Genomic DNA, 15,264 nt, shown 5'->3' with positions numbered 1-15,264 from the left:
CGCTGGGGTCCCTTGGAGGGGAGCGGGTTGAGCTTTCCTCCCCACCCCGACCGGGGCTCTGGCAGCCGAAGACCTCCAGGACCAGCCACCACCATGCTGAGACCACTCTCCGCACACATGAAGGTACTGGCAGAGGGACAAAGCCACGCGGGTTCCGGGGCCGAGTCCTCCAAGCCTACTCGAATTGGAGTCGAGCATCTTCCACCCAGATCCTCCAAATTCCAGTAGGCGGGGGTCACACCCACCACCTGGCCCCCTGGCGCCGTGTAATCCCATCAGCGGCCAAGACTCAGAGACTATAAAATCCAGATCCCGGACGAGACCAGTGCAGTGAGTCTCCTGCCCCTGCGCCTGGCTGTTCCTCGCTGGGGTCCCTTGGAGGGGAGCGGGTTGAGCTTTCCTCCCCACCCCGACCGGGGCTCTGGCAGCCGAAGACCTCCAGGACCAGCCACCACCATGCTGAGACCACTCTCCGCACACATGAAGGTACTGGCAGAGGGACAAAGCCACGCGGGTTCCGGGGCCGAGTCCTCCAAGCCTACTCGAATTGGAGTCGAGCATCTTCCACCCAGATCCTCCAAATTCCAGTAGGCGGGGGTCACACCTACCACCTGGCCCCCTGGCGCCGTGTAATCCCATCAGCGGCCAAGACTCAGAGACTATAAAATCCAGATCCCGGAACCGCGCGGCCGCATTTGCGGCCGCACGACATCTTATCAGAACATCTTTTTATGATATTTTATTATCTCATTCCTACTTTGGACAAACTTGCAGGCTATCGAATATAGCCTGCCCACAGGGCAGAGTCTGGCAAACTCCCCGTGGCGCACCAGATATGCCAAATACCAGTAACAATGATGGGTCTCTTCTCCTAAAGAGCCTTGAATATAATCTCCGGGCTAGGATGAAAGAGACGTTACTGGGGCCTGCTCGACGAATAACAGGATGATGAAATGAAATGAGAATTTTAAAAGAGTTGATTCTCCTTTTGCTTTTGTAATGTTGTTCACTTTCTTTTATTATTATTATTAAATAAATATTATTATTATTTTTGGCTTTTTGGTTCATACCTGGTGATGCTCAGGGATTACCTTTGCTTATGCACTCAGGAATTTCAGCTGGCAGTACTGGGGGACCATATGGGGAGCAGGAGATTGAATCCGGGTAGGTTGCAAGCAAGGCAAATGCCCTACCTGCTGTACTATTTCTCTGACCCCTACATTGTTCATTTTCAATTCTGTCTGGTAAATCTTTTTAGTTTTTCTTTATCCTACGCATGCTAATAGGTCGCAGAATTATTTTCTTCAAGGTCTGCTCAAGGTCTATTTTCTCCACATAATTCTTTTTTTTTTTTTGTGAGGAAGAATTTTCTGTGATTACAGCCTGCAGTGCTTAGGGCTTATTCCTGGCTCTGCAGTCCTGGTAGGTTTTGGAGGGTACCACAAAGGGTGATGGGTACTTTGGTTCAGCTGCATGCAAGGTTAGTACCTGACCACTGTATCTTCTCTGACCCCTCACAAAATTCTCCTTTTAAAATGTTTATTTTTAATTACTTAAAAAATTCCCATTTGGTGCAATTAAGCTGTAACCCTGGAAAAACTACCAAGAAATGGACATGGGAGAATATATTGACAGATTTTCTCTTTCAGGTTCTTAATGGTTATTTTTAAAATCGAACATTAGAGGGGTTGAAATAATAGTACAGCAGGTAGGGTGTGTTTGCCTTGCACTTGGCCAACCCAGGTTTGATCCCCAGCATCCCATATGGTTCCCTCAGAACTGCCAGGAGTAATTCCTGAGTGCAAAGCCAGGAGTAACCTCTCTGTGCATCTCCAGGTGTGACCCAAAAAGCAAAAAAAAAAAAAAAAAAAAAAAAAAAAATCAAACGTTGGTTATGATGTATATGTTCTGCTAATTTTATAAATAAAATTATAATAAGATAAGAAGGGCACTATTCTGTCACATTGAAGTATGCAAATGATGCAAATTTGGAGTTTATGAAAAAATATAGATAAGTTTAGAGTAAATGAAAATATTTGAAATTGTTAGGTGAATTTATTAGAGTTCAGCTATACTAAAGAATTATTAGATCAGAATTTAAAAACTGGCCTACCAAACTGATCTTACCCTGGAAGGAGGTGGGGTTAAGCTAATGGGGATAACATTTTGGTGGAGGGTGTGATGTTGAACCATTGTATACATGGATTTCTATTATTAGCAGTATTGGTGCCTAAAATTAAAAAATTAAAAATATGAAAGAATTGTTGATGGGGGCATTTGTGGCAGGAAATGTACACTGGTGAAGGGATGGGTGTTGAAACATTTTATGACTGAAACCCAATTATAAACAGCTTTGTAACTATGTATCTCACAGTGATTCAGTAAAAAATTATTTTTAAAGAGAAAGAATTATTGATGTTTAGAATGCTAGAAATGGAAGAATAGAATATATTGATAACAGGAGTACTGAATTTAGAAAAAGGTCTAGTAATTATTTGCCATTAATACCATTAATTTTCTGTTAAGAGATAGTGTCTGCTTTTAACACACTATGGTTCTGTTTGTTTGTTTTTTACTAAAGACAAGTGTGTTTAAAGCTTATAGTTAAAATTATTTATTTATTTTTTATTTTTTAAACTGTAAGGTAAGGTAAAAGGTAAAGGCCCTCCTGTTGATCGTCGATTTGCTCGAGCGGGCTCAGTAACGTCTCCATTGGAGACTTTGTTGTTACTGTGTCTGGCATATCGAATATTCTCGGTAGCTTGCCGGGCTCTCAGAGAGGGGCGGAGGAATTGAACTCGGGTCAGCTATGTTGGCCGCTTGTAAGGCGAACGCCCTACCCGCTGTGAAATATATAGCTACCAAATTATTCATGATTGGGTTTTAGTTGTATAATGTTCCAACACCTATCCAGTGGCACAAATCCTACCACCAATGTGCCCAGTTTCTCTCCCTCCTGCTCCCTATCTCTGCCTTTATGGCAGGCACTTTTATTCTCTCTCTCTCTCTCTCTCTCAAAATAATACACTTTTAATAATTATCATTTTGGTTTGGGGGCCATAGTTGGAAATCTCGGGATTTACTCCTGACTTTGTGCTCAGGGATCACTCCTGATGATGCTCAGGGGGAACCATATATACTTCTGGGAATTGAACTGGGATAAACTGCATGCAAGGTAAACACGTAGCCTCTGTATTATCTCTCCAGCTTTTTAATACTTTTAAATTAAATGGAACAAAGTGTCACAGGCCTGGACATGACCCAAGGATGGAAGCTTTAAACTAAATAAATTCCTTTTGAAAAAAAAAAGGGGGAGAACTTCCACTTTCATTTTGTGCTTTTTGTTGGGGAGGGTCTCATTTGTAGAAAATATTTGACACCTATAGTCTGTTATTACTCCAGTGTTTCAAGAAGGAATAGTACAACAAACAAAATAACAAAACAAAACATAGAGTGGACCAGGCCATGCAGTGCCTGAATTCCAAACAAAGGAAGTGTAGTCAATTTTGTTCTAGATCTCCAGGTACAGCTACAGTACCTGGCTGTGTTGCTCAGACTTACTGTGGTCTGCATACCTCTGGAGCATTATTCTCTTTAATAACTCTGGATGGGTGGAGATGAGCAGAGGTTGAGCTTGATAACATCTTATCGAGGCATTATTTGTCCAATGATTATGGGCCTGTGGGCCACTGGGAAGGAAGTCACAGGGCTGGTCTAGTATCTTGATAAGACTTCCTTAGGCACCAGTGTCCTCTGCTGCATATGGACCACCCCTATCCACCTCCCAGAACACTAAGCTCTAAACTTGGCCTCTGCACATTTCAGAAATGTTATTTCCCTTCAGCAGTTTGTTCAACAGCTCTGGTTGAAAAAATAAATAAAAGTAAGGATTTTATTTGAATGTAACAGTTAATAAATCACAGTTAGTAAATGTGAAAGTCTTTCTGTGCAGAAGAAGGTAGGATCCAGCACCTCTGTGAGGAGGGAAGTTTAGAACAGAGCATGCAGAGCCCTCTGTTCCATAGTTAGAGAGAACAAGCAGAAAAAATATTAGATGCAAGTTTTCTATAGGACTGAGGTAAGGAAATGGGAGAAATTCTTTGAGAATGACTAAAGAGTGAGAAGGGGGTTTCAGGAAAACCATGGCTTGATGAATTTTCTTTAGAGAATGAGAGTCAGTTTTGGAGCAGTTACATGTTTACATGGCAAAGTAGAGGAGACCTAACGTTTTTAGACCTAGATAGAAAGAACTGGACTTGGTGTGTGCTGATCAGCAGCTAAACTCACCTCTATGGTACAGACATGGAATTAATAGAGAGACTGAGTTAATAAGCACAATGATCAGACCAGGCACTTCATAAAGAAGGTGTGTAGATGACAAATGCACACAGAAACAGTGGATGAACTGAAAAGAAGCCAAGCCACTAAATCACCCCAGGTAGATTGGTTTTCAGGTTGAGAATGCTGGGACCTTCTTGGAATGCGGGGGAGGCAGATTTCCCTCCTGACTGGAAGGCCCTGCAATCTCTGCCCATATTGGTGTCCCCTGGAATATAAATAGCCCAGCTCCACAAATGAACCTCATTAGGCCACCTAGTCACCAAATGGTCCCCGCTCCACAGGTCCTGGATGGAGCACCTGACTGCATACACAACTATGTGATACCTCTCAGTTTCGCTATACTGACAGCACAGAAGGAGGAGCACGGCAAACCTGATGTGAAAGTTGTATAGAAGCTCACCAAGCTCAAAGAGCAAAAGCAACAATATGGAAGGCTAAACTAGTATCAGTAAATAAGAAGGCTCAACCACATTGTGTAAATCCTTACACAATGACTTTTGGAACACCATTGTGAGATATAACAATTATCACAATTTTTCTTTTATTTATTTTATGATAATTTGGTTTGCCATTTTATCATAACAAATAATATGAAATAAATTTGTGCCTGCTAAAATGGCAGGCTGGAGGGTGGGTGGGAAGCTGGGGACACTGGTTGAGGGAAGGTCACACTGGTGGTGGGAATGGTATTGGAACATTAGACACGTGAAAGAACTGTACTATGAACAACATTGTAAATCATAGCATTAGAAAAAAAAGTGGATGAGCTTGCCTTCTTATTAAAGAATACAAGTTAACTATAAGGTCCTATGATCCACTTCTTATAAAGACTAAAATTAAAAAATCGTTTAAATAATTTAAAGTTGTCAAAAATTTAAAGAAACTGCATTTTACTACCCTCACTGGTGATTAAGTAAAATGTTACAGGATTTTTGAAAAACCTTTTGCATTTTTTAAAAAATATTAAACTTTTACTTACCATGTAACATAGCTACTTAGCTCTTCTAATTATCCGGTAAAATAGAAATGTCTGGTCACATAAAAATCTGTATACACATTTACAAAGAAACATAATAGTCAAACTAGAAACAAACTAGTTGAGAACAGGAGAAAGAGCAACCACTGTGTACTACTGAGTATGGTCCCCAAACCACAGGAAAAAAGTACTATGATGTAGGATAACATTGGTTTGTCCTTTCTGCCTTGCCACAAGGAGCTTAGGTTTATTGACTTACTCCAAACACAGTGCTCTGAGGTGCTTCCACTCCCCTATGTTTATCTGTAACTTCTTTCTTTTACCTTTTTTTTTTGTTGCTTTTTGGGTCACACCCAGCAATGCTCAGAGGTTATTCCTGGCTCATGCACTCAGGAATTACATCTAGCGGTGCTCAGGGGATCATATGGAATGCTGGGAATTGAATCCGGGTTAGCCGAGTGCAAGGCAAGTGTCCTACCCTCTGCGGTATTGCCCCAGCCCAATGTAACCTCTTTCTTTGTGCTCTGCTTCCCCAATGGGTCAATCACCTTTATCTCCCATTCAGATTCTGTTCACTTGTAAATATTGCTTTTCTCTTCTCTTTATGTCCTTTACATAGTTAATTCAGAGCAATGTCCTTTTTGTATAGACAAAGGAAGACAGTTAATGCCATGCTTTTGTAATTTGGGATTTAATTGACTCTGAATAATATTCACTCCTGGGCATCTGTTTTTTCAACTTAAGCCTCAATTGCCCTTAGTTCCTAGCACCCCAAAAGTAGGGTCCTGATGAGGTACTGGATCGATCCAGGGCAAGCTATGAGCTATCCTGGCATCAAAATGAGCCAGGCTAAGTGCCATAATACTTAACTATAAGTTAAGAGCAGGGTTATGGACAAATTCTGTTATGATCCAAAAAGTAACAACTGGATTAAGACCACAATAGGGTTAGGAAGCCTGAGCACTGTAGTCTAGGATTTATTGCGAAATGTCCCCGGGAGAGCCACCCTACAAGCTTAATGTATCTCTTACTGTGTCCATACAAAATGACTAATATTATTAATTAAGATGAATGTTAAAATGGTTATTGAACTAAGCACTGTAGCACTGTCCTCCCATTGTTCATTGATTTGCTTGAGCGGGCCCAGTAACATCTCCGTTGAGACACTTGTTGTTACTGTGTTTGGCATATCGAATACTTCACGGATAGCTTGTCAGGCTTTGCCGTGAGGGTGAGATACTCTCAGTAGCTTGCCAGGCTCTCTGAGAGTGGTGGAGGAATCTAACTCGGGTCAGCCAAATAGGCTGTGTGCAAGGCAAATGTCCTACCGCTGTGCCTCCAGTCTAAGGAAAGGAGAAAACCCCTCTCGGTGGTATTTCCACCCTTGAGCAGATCTTCTGGCTGCAGGAAGGGTTTTCATATGTTGATTGTGCTACTGGACCTGGGTGTGGTTGCTACCTCCAAGGCTGGGGGGTGGGACTAGTAGAGAAACCAGGACAGTTAGTTGGGGCATGGAGAGACTAGCAAGGGGGACAGGAGAAGACTGGAATGGGAAGCTTAGTGAGATTAGAACAGGTGCATGGAGAGAATGGAATAAATGGCAACTGATCACTAACCAGCCTGGCCCTTGTTTCTTCCTTTATCTGCCCATGGAATTGGTTGTCCTGGGTAGGGAAGTGGCCTAAGACCCCTGAATGCAGATGGCAAGAGAAAGAGGCATGGACTTCTCATTTGTTTTATGAATACACACTATTATATGTCTGCTATACTTGAACAAAAGTGAATAAATGAACTAGGACTGGAAAAACAGAACAGCAGGTATGGTGTTCACCTAGCAGGCAACAAACCCAGTTCAATCTCTGGGCACCACAAATGGTCTCATGGGCACCATCAGAAGTGATTCCTGAATGAGGACCCAGGAGTAAGCTCTGAGCACTGTGGGGTGTGGATCCCCCAAATAAATAAATGAATGAATAAGTGCACACAAAACAATAAGATCTCATTAGAATAACTAACATTCAAGTAACAAATAATACATTGTTTGCTGGAGCTTATGCAAAGCAGCTATTAACTTTCAGTTTTGTCCATTGGAAGGGGAATCACATTATAAATTTAATTATTTAAACTTTGATTATATAAATATTATTAATGACATTTTATCAATTTCAGGTACAAAGGAACATCTGTATTCTTTACAATCTATTCACTACCAAAAGGTTTTGGTGTTTCTCATAGGCTAGAGCACAGATTGACTTTTCATGTTCCAGGAGGTTCTTTTTAAGCACTATTTTAAGGGAAATAAAATCCAGTGTTTGGAAGACATGTAAATGAATGTTCACAGCAGCTTTATCTATTGACATTAAAATAGACTGTTGCAAACCCATACAATGAAATAGAACTCAGCTGTATAAGAGACAGACTCTGTGTAGACAACTTAACAACATGGATAAAATTTTGTTGAACAAAAGAAAGTATTAACAAAAAAAGATTACTAAACCTCTTAATATTCCTAAAAACTTGTTTTGGGGTCCAGATTAAGATAATAGCTTTTAAATTTACCTCATAATTTATAGACACATAATAAGAGACATAAAAAATTTATAGTTGAAAATACCTGTCAGGTAACTTACTCCAATAATCTAGACTTCCTTGCATTGTTTTCTTCCTGTTAAAGGAGGGTTCCTCAAAAGTGGGAGAAATTCTGGCAACCATATTTGGCAATATTAATCTAAAGATGGGGTTTAGGTTTCTGGATCAGGTCAATTGTGGGGCTGCCCACAGCATTTCCTTAACAGGAAATTTCGTGACACACCATCCTCACAAGGAGGCTGCTTATCTCAGTTTTTCAGAGATCTATCTACCATGAACTTAGGCATATCTCTCAAATTGATAAGAACCAAGTTGGCCGTAAAAGCAATATTTGTATGATTGAAGCAGAGGCTTTGTATTAGAATAGCTACATGCATCCCAACGTCTGAAGGTCTCCTGAGGAAGGCTGTCTTCTCTTTCATTCCTTCATCTCAGAAAAGTCCTAGAAAGTTCTCTGGAAAATTAAAGTGAGGGTGTAAGCATGCTGCTGCTACTGATGTAGGCAGGTAGAAAAGACAAGAGCCCTCCACATCATGGTGATGAAATTTGGGGGAATTAATAAAGCCATCATGGGAATTAATAAAGCCTCCCCGCCCCAACCAGGGCTCTGGCAGCCAAAGACCTCCAGAACTAGCCACCACCATGCTGAGACCACTCTCCACACGTATGAAGGTAACGGCAGAGGAACAAAAGCATGCGGGTCCCGGGGCTGAGATCTCCAAGCCTGCTCGGATCTGGGCTGAGAATCCTCCACCCAGATCCTCCAAATTCCAGTAGGCAGGGGTTACACCCACCAACTGGCCCCCTGGCGCCATGTAATCCCATCAATGGCCAAGAGTCAGAGACTATAAAACCCAGCTCCCGGAAGCGGCTGCGTGACATTTTATTATCTCATTCCTACTTTGGACAAACTGGCAGGCTACCAAATGTAACCTGCCCACACGACAGAGTCTGGCAAACTCCCTGTGGTGTACCCAATATGCTAAATACCAGTAACAATGATGGGTCTCATTCTCCTAACCCTGAAAGAGCCTTTAATATGGCACTTTTTAAAAAAAATCTCAGGGCTAGGATGAAGGAGACGTTACTGGGGCCTGCTCGAGGCAATAGAAGAATAACAGGATGGTCATGATCGTGAATAAAGCCATCAGTCCTAAATCTGACCCACCTTGTGGATACAGAAAGCAGGACCTGATAAGACCTTTTCCAGCAGCAGCAGAACCTGAGGAGAATGGACACCTCCCCCCCCCCCCCCACACACCAGAAAGTATTACTCTAGAACCCTTAGCCCCTCCTCCACACTTTTTTTTCTTTTTAGGTCACACCCAGCGATGCTCAGGGGTTACTCCTGGCTCTGCACTCAGGACTTACTCCTGGTGGTGCTCGGGGGACCATATGGGATGTTGAAAATCAAACCCGGGTTGGCCTCCTGAAAGGCAAATGCCCTACCTGCTTACTATCACTCTAGCTCTTCAATTCCTTTCTTTAATTCGATTAACTCACAGCTAGCCCAGACCAGAGAAGGCTGGCTCACCCTTCGAGAGAAGATCCAGCAGAAGCAAAGATCAAGAAAAGAAGTCTCAAAGAAGATCACTCCCAAGTCTACACCCTTAGAAAGCCCCATGTGGGAAACACTATAAAAGCCTCCTTGAACAAAGGAAGGACTCACATGTTGTCTGAGCCCATGTGCTACTTGTGCCCATGTGGCTGAGCACATGTGGTGCCTGAGCACATGTGTCACCGGCATCTCTCCTCTTGAGATGTGTGCTTCCATGCTTTCCTATCTAATGCGGGGATGTGCTTAGGGCCTCTCTCACTCCTTGGAGAAGCCCACATTCTCTCTTGAGTGTGTTATTCTCTCGCTTTCCCTTCTTCCTCACCTTCAAACACCTCAAAATAAAATCTCTTCTACTTCACTGCTCGTCTTCTCCTGAAATTCTTTTCTGTGATGCAAGACAAGAACCCAGTAACCCTGGGTAAGGTCTAAGATTCACTTTCCTCTCCTGCAAAGAGCAACTCCTTGTTCCAATCTGAGTCCATGGCTCCCCAAGAGATCAGGTGGTGGGGATCAACTCCTATGTCAAGAAGACAGAGTGGACAACAGATGTGGCATAAGAGCCACCTGGTGGGGCTGGCAGGGCTTTGGCCTGTGCTGAGCAGGGGCTCATTGCAGACTTTATAAGTCTTAGACCTCACAGTTAGGTCTCCGAGTGGCAGGGCCACTCGTGCGAGACCACAAACATCACTACTGCCAGCCTGAGGTCAAACAAAGTGGCTAAACACAGGGTAGGGACAGCTATTGACACAGGACAAAGTAAACATAAATGGATAAAGTTAACAGTATCTTTATCAATATCTTTCAGAATACAAATTGTTTCAGGAATCGGTGGTCACAGGGTGATTTGACCAGCACACGGTGATCCTGATGGTCAGTTAGAGCCTGGTCAGTTCTTTGTTCTGATATCCAGTCATCAATTTGACCCAGCAGGACCAGAGAAGATCCACCAAGAAGTAAAAACTAAAATATTGAATATCTAGCAGTGATGGGATACTTTTTAATCGTTATTTCCAAAATAGAAGCCAGTGCCCTTCCCTTCTAGGACACTCACTAGCAGTGTTAAGGCTGGGAACAGGACATGCATGCTTATCCACATGTGTTTTGGATAGTGACAGCAGCACACTGGGGCACAAGACCATACAAGCTTCGGTGCTGATAGCCTTGGATGTTTAGGCCTGAGGCTTAGGTGAGGAGGCGCCAGAGCAGATCTGTCCCTGCATAGCAGATAAAACCTGTCCCTGCATAGCACCCAGTAGGGAGTATCTGGGCGCATTTTACAAGCACCAGGCATCCGGGCCTTGAGTCTCATCTCCCGCTCAAGAGTCATTCCTAACTGCAGCATCTAGTCCTAACTGGGATTGGGCCGGGGCAAAGCAGAATTGGAAAGGTGATAGGTCAGTAATGCTAAACTTTATGCAATTGGACCATCTTCTTAAGCTGAGACCCTCTATAAAATATGTGTGTATTTGGCAATAAAGTGAGCAGCCATCAGCTGTCTCCTGGAGTGGTTTCTCTGCTCACTCGTCTTCCTTCACCCCACGTTTGCTTGGACCCAGTGCATAACGTGTCTGGGCACGTTAGGGAAAAACTGTTGCCCAACAAATGTGGACACATGGTGAAAATATGGGCATGGAGATAAAAATGAAATGGAAAGAGTTGTTGAGAGAGAGAGAGAGAGAGAGAGAGAGAGAGAGAGAGAGAGAGAGAGAAGGTGAAAATACATCATGCTGAGACTGCAGACAGAGAAAGCCCAGGAGACAGAGCACAATAATGTTCCCTGCTATTCAACCTGGATGGGATGATCAACAAGTCCAGTATCAGCATCTATTTAATTAAGTTGAGGAATGGCCTGCTCAGTTGCACTGATCAATGTGAATTCAGTCTTCCAGACAGGTGGATCCATGTTCAGAAATATTTAACTTATGTCCCTGGGTCCAGAAGGAAAGACATGAACCTCTACTGTATCACAGGTATTTGTGGCCATCTAGCTACCAGCCAATTACTATTATCATTTTACAGAGGAAGGAAATGTTGCCTTAAAAAATTAAAAAAATTCTATTTATTTAAATTTTTTTGCCTTTTTTAAAAAAATTTTATTAGTGAGACACCATGAGGTACAGTTGTAGACTTACAAATTTTTGTGCTTGGGTTTCAATTATACAATGATCAAATACCCATCCCTTCACCAGTGCCCAAATGGAATCACAGTGAGATACACATTTACAAAGCTCTTCATGATTGGATTTCAGTCATATCACACTCCAACACCTATCCCTTCACCAATGTACATTTCCCACCACAGTGTCCCTAGCTGCCCTCCCACTCCCCACCCTCCACCCCTACCTCTCTTCTTTACCAAAAGATTTTTAGTTCTTTAACCTAAGCATTCAAACCTAAGTCTCTCTTATTCTTAAATTGTGGCTTTCTTTACTGCCACATGAATGCATTGTTACAGCAGCAACGGTAATTTCCAAGGAAAAAGAATATAGTTCTAAATTTTTTAAATGAAAACTAAAGATTCTAGAGCAACATAGTTCTGAAAGGAATGGAGGGGGAGAAAAGATGCCCAATGCTCTTTGGCTTCAGGCTAGATTGCAAAGGGCAGTAATCAAAACATAAAGGTATTGGAACAAAAACCCATATACAGACCAATGGAGTAAAATAAAGCACCAAGAAATACATTTATACATATACATGACTAACAGGGTGTTTGCCTTGCACATGGTCAACCCGGGTTCGATTCCTCCTTCCCTCTCAGATAGCCCGGTAAGCTACAGAGAGTATCCCGCCCGCGTGGCAGAGCCTGGCAAGCTCCCCGTGGCATATTTGATGTGCCAAAAACAGTAACAACAAGTCTCACAATGGAGATGTTACTGGTGCCTGCTCGAGCAAATCGATGAACAACAGGAGGACAGTGACAGTGACAGATATTGAAGCACCATGGTTTATATAGTTATTCTGAACCTACTTTTAGCTGTACAATGTTTCAGTACAAATTCCACTAGGTCTCCTTACCCTCTCACCCCATTGTCTGCCTCCTTGACATGTACATTTCTAAGTTTGATTGCTGTAGTTTGGATTCCACAATTATGATATTATTGACTCTGTTAGATGTTGACATATACCTCATCTCTATAGTATGATGTACTTGAACCTTACTCTTGATGCCTCCCTTCTCATTACCATCTGTCTTTGTATTCTTTTCTTTCCTGGTCTTCTCATTTATAAGTTTAAGGGTCAAGTCTGAGAATCCTCTCTTTGTGAACATGCATTTTCTCATCCTGGTATTTTGATATACCACAGATAAGTGTTATCATCTGGTATTTGTCCTTCCACTTCTGACTCAGTTCACTGGAAGTTATAACTTCCAATTCCATTCAAAGTACAGTGAAATGCATGATTTCATCATTACTTACAGCTGCATAGTATTCCATTATATAGTATATATATGCATTGTATGGTATATATATATACATTGTATACTATATATACATTGTATACATATATATACACACACAATACTTTCATTATCCATTGATTTGCTGTTGGGCAACTAGGTTGATTTCAAATTCAAGCTATTGTGCTCAGTGCAATGAATATTGGTTTCACATGTCCTCTCGAGCAAAAATGTGTCCTGGAAGTTGATATCAAGAAGTGGAATTGTTGTATCACATAGTAACTCTATTTTCATTTCTCTGAGAAGCCGCCATTCTTTTTTCCATAGGGCTTGAACCAGACAACATTCTCAACAGCCATGGATAAAAGTTCCTTTTGCACCAAATTCCCACAAACATAGATATTTCCCAGTTTTTGATGTGTGCCATTATTACTGGTGTCAGATGACATCTCATTGTCACCTTGATTTGAATTTGAATTGATAATAAGTGATGATGAACATTTTTTTCACGTGTCTGTTAACCATCTGTCTGTCTTCTTCAGAGAACTGCCTGCTCATTTTCTCTCCCCCTTTTTGGTTAGGAATTTGTATTATTTTTTGTTTTAATCTTTGTGAGTACTTTATATATCTTGGACATTAATACTTCATCTGATGTTTTAAATGAAAATGTATTTTTTTTTGCATTCAGTTAGGTGTCTTTTAGTTTTAGCCCATGTTTCCTGAGCTGTGCAGGGTTCTTAGCTGGTGAAGTCCCATTTTGAAAGTTTTATTTCTATTGGTATGAGCACCTAATTTCTAAGAAATGGTGTTGTAGGAGAAAAACCTATGCAGAAACACAGTAATTCCAAATCACCAACACCACACAGTAGATGTAAAAAATAAATACTGAATCATCACTACAGCAAAGGTATGGAAATTATCCCTAGAGTTCCGTATGCAGCTTCCTTTGTTGCAGAAATTTCACTAGTGATTATTTATCCTTTAGAAATACAAAGAGGACCTGAAAATACTTAAAAACAAATGTCAATAACAGACTTTTACCTATAGATTGATAACATGAAAATAAACTATAATTTACTTATACAATAACATATAATTCAGCTGTAAAGAGAGACAAACCCAAGATATTTGAAATGCAATGACAACATTTTTGAAAATTATGACTACAGTGTGACTTTGAATTAGGACACATGACTGTTCCCTGACAACTCCAGGGTCTCCTGAGGAGGGCTGCCTTGACTTCCATCCTCCTCAGGAACATCCTGCAGAGCCCTCTGCAAAATTAATTTGAGACTCCTTCTTTGCTGTCTTCTCTGCTGCCTATAAGAGCCAACAAACAATTAAATGATGGGATTGACATAGCTATTGACACAAGATAGTAGCTCTGCTACTACATTAAAGTATTTATATGCATAGGAATTTATATCATATATAAATTGCATCAAGTATAAGAGGAACCAGTTGATTCCCCAGGGCAGGCCACAGAGGAGGAAAACCAGCACTGTGAGCCCGATGGTCACATACAGCCTGGTCAGCTTCACCGTCTGGGTGCCGCACAGCAATCTGGTCAGCAGCACCAGACTGGACCCAAACAGAAGCACAAAGGAGAAAATCAGTCATGTAGCAATACTGAAATCAAGTAGCTTACACAAATATTCATTAAATTTTCCATATAGGTAGCCACAGAACTCCATCCTCAGGATAGTTAGCAGCAGGGACAGGGCCCAGAGCACGGCACACATGACAGATGACATGTGTTTTGGGCGGTGGCAGCGGTACCAGATGGGTTGTAAGACAGACAGGCAGCGTTCAGTGCTGATAGTACTAAGAATGCTCAGGCTTGCAACATAGGCAAAGACAAACATTATGAAGAAAATCTGGGGACTGGGGATGAAGTGAAAAGGCAATGTTTTGAAAAATATCTTCATGGACAAGATAATACAGATGGAGAGAAAGACAAAATCAGCTCCTGCCAGGTTGAAGATGTAGACGGAGAAAGCATTCCTCTGCATGCGGAAGCCCAGGAGCCAGAGCACAACTGCATTTCCTGCCAGCCCCACCAGGGAAATGATAAATTCCAGAAAGTTGATGGTGAAAAATTTCAAATCATTTGTTGGATATCAGGCTGTCCAGTCACTCTTATTTCCCTGTTTGCTTTCAGTCACCCAGGCCTTGACAGTTACATCCATGCTCAGTTACTCTCTGTGGTGTTCCTGGGAACACAAATGAAACAGAAGAATTTTCAGTATGATCATGGATTCGCAGAGCTGCACCAATTTGAGAAGTGTTATTATGTGTTACAGAGGATAGAAACAGAGGCTAGAAGAAAATAAGATAGTTTAAGGAGGCCACACATATATCCAAATTCTATATTTGGATTCAATCTAATATTTATGGTTAAAG

The 15,264-nt window shown here is 41.7% G+C and overlaps 1 pseudogene; it reads right to left on the bottom strand.

The window, feature by feature from the left end:
- Positions 1 to 14,042: 14,042 nt before the first annotated feature.
- LOC130016176 (mas-related G-protein coupled receptor member X2-like) lies at positions 14,043 to 14,957 on the bottom strand (annotated as a pseudogene).
- Positions 14,958 to 15,264: the final 307 nt, after the last annotated feature.

This window comes from Sorex fumeus, unplaced genomic scaffold, assembly GCF_029834395.1.
Source record: "Sorex fumeus unplaced genomic scaffold, SorFum_2.1 ptg000007l, whole genome shotgun sequence".
NCBI lineage: Eukaryota > Metazoa > Chordata > Mammalia > Eulipotyphla > Soricidae > Sorex > Sorex fumeus.
This window is presented reverse-complemented; position numbering and strand designations above follow the sequence as displayed.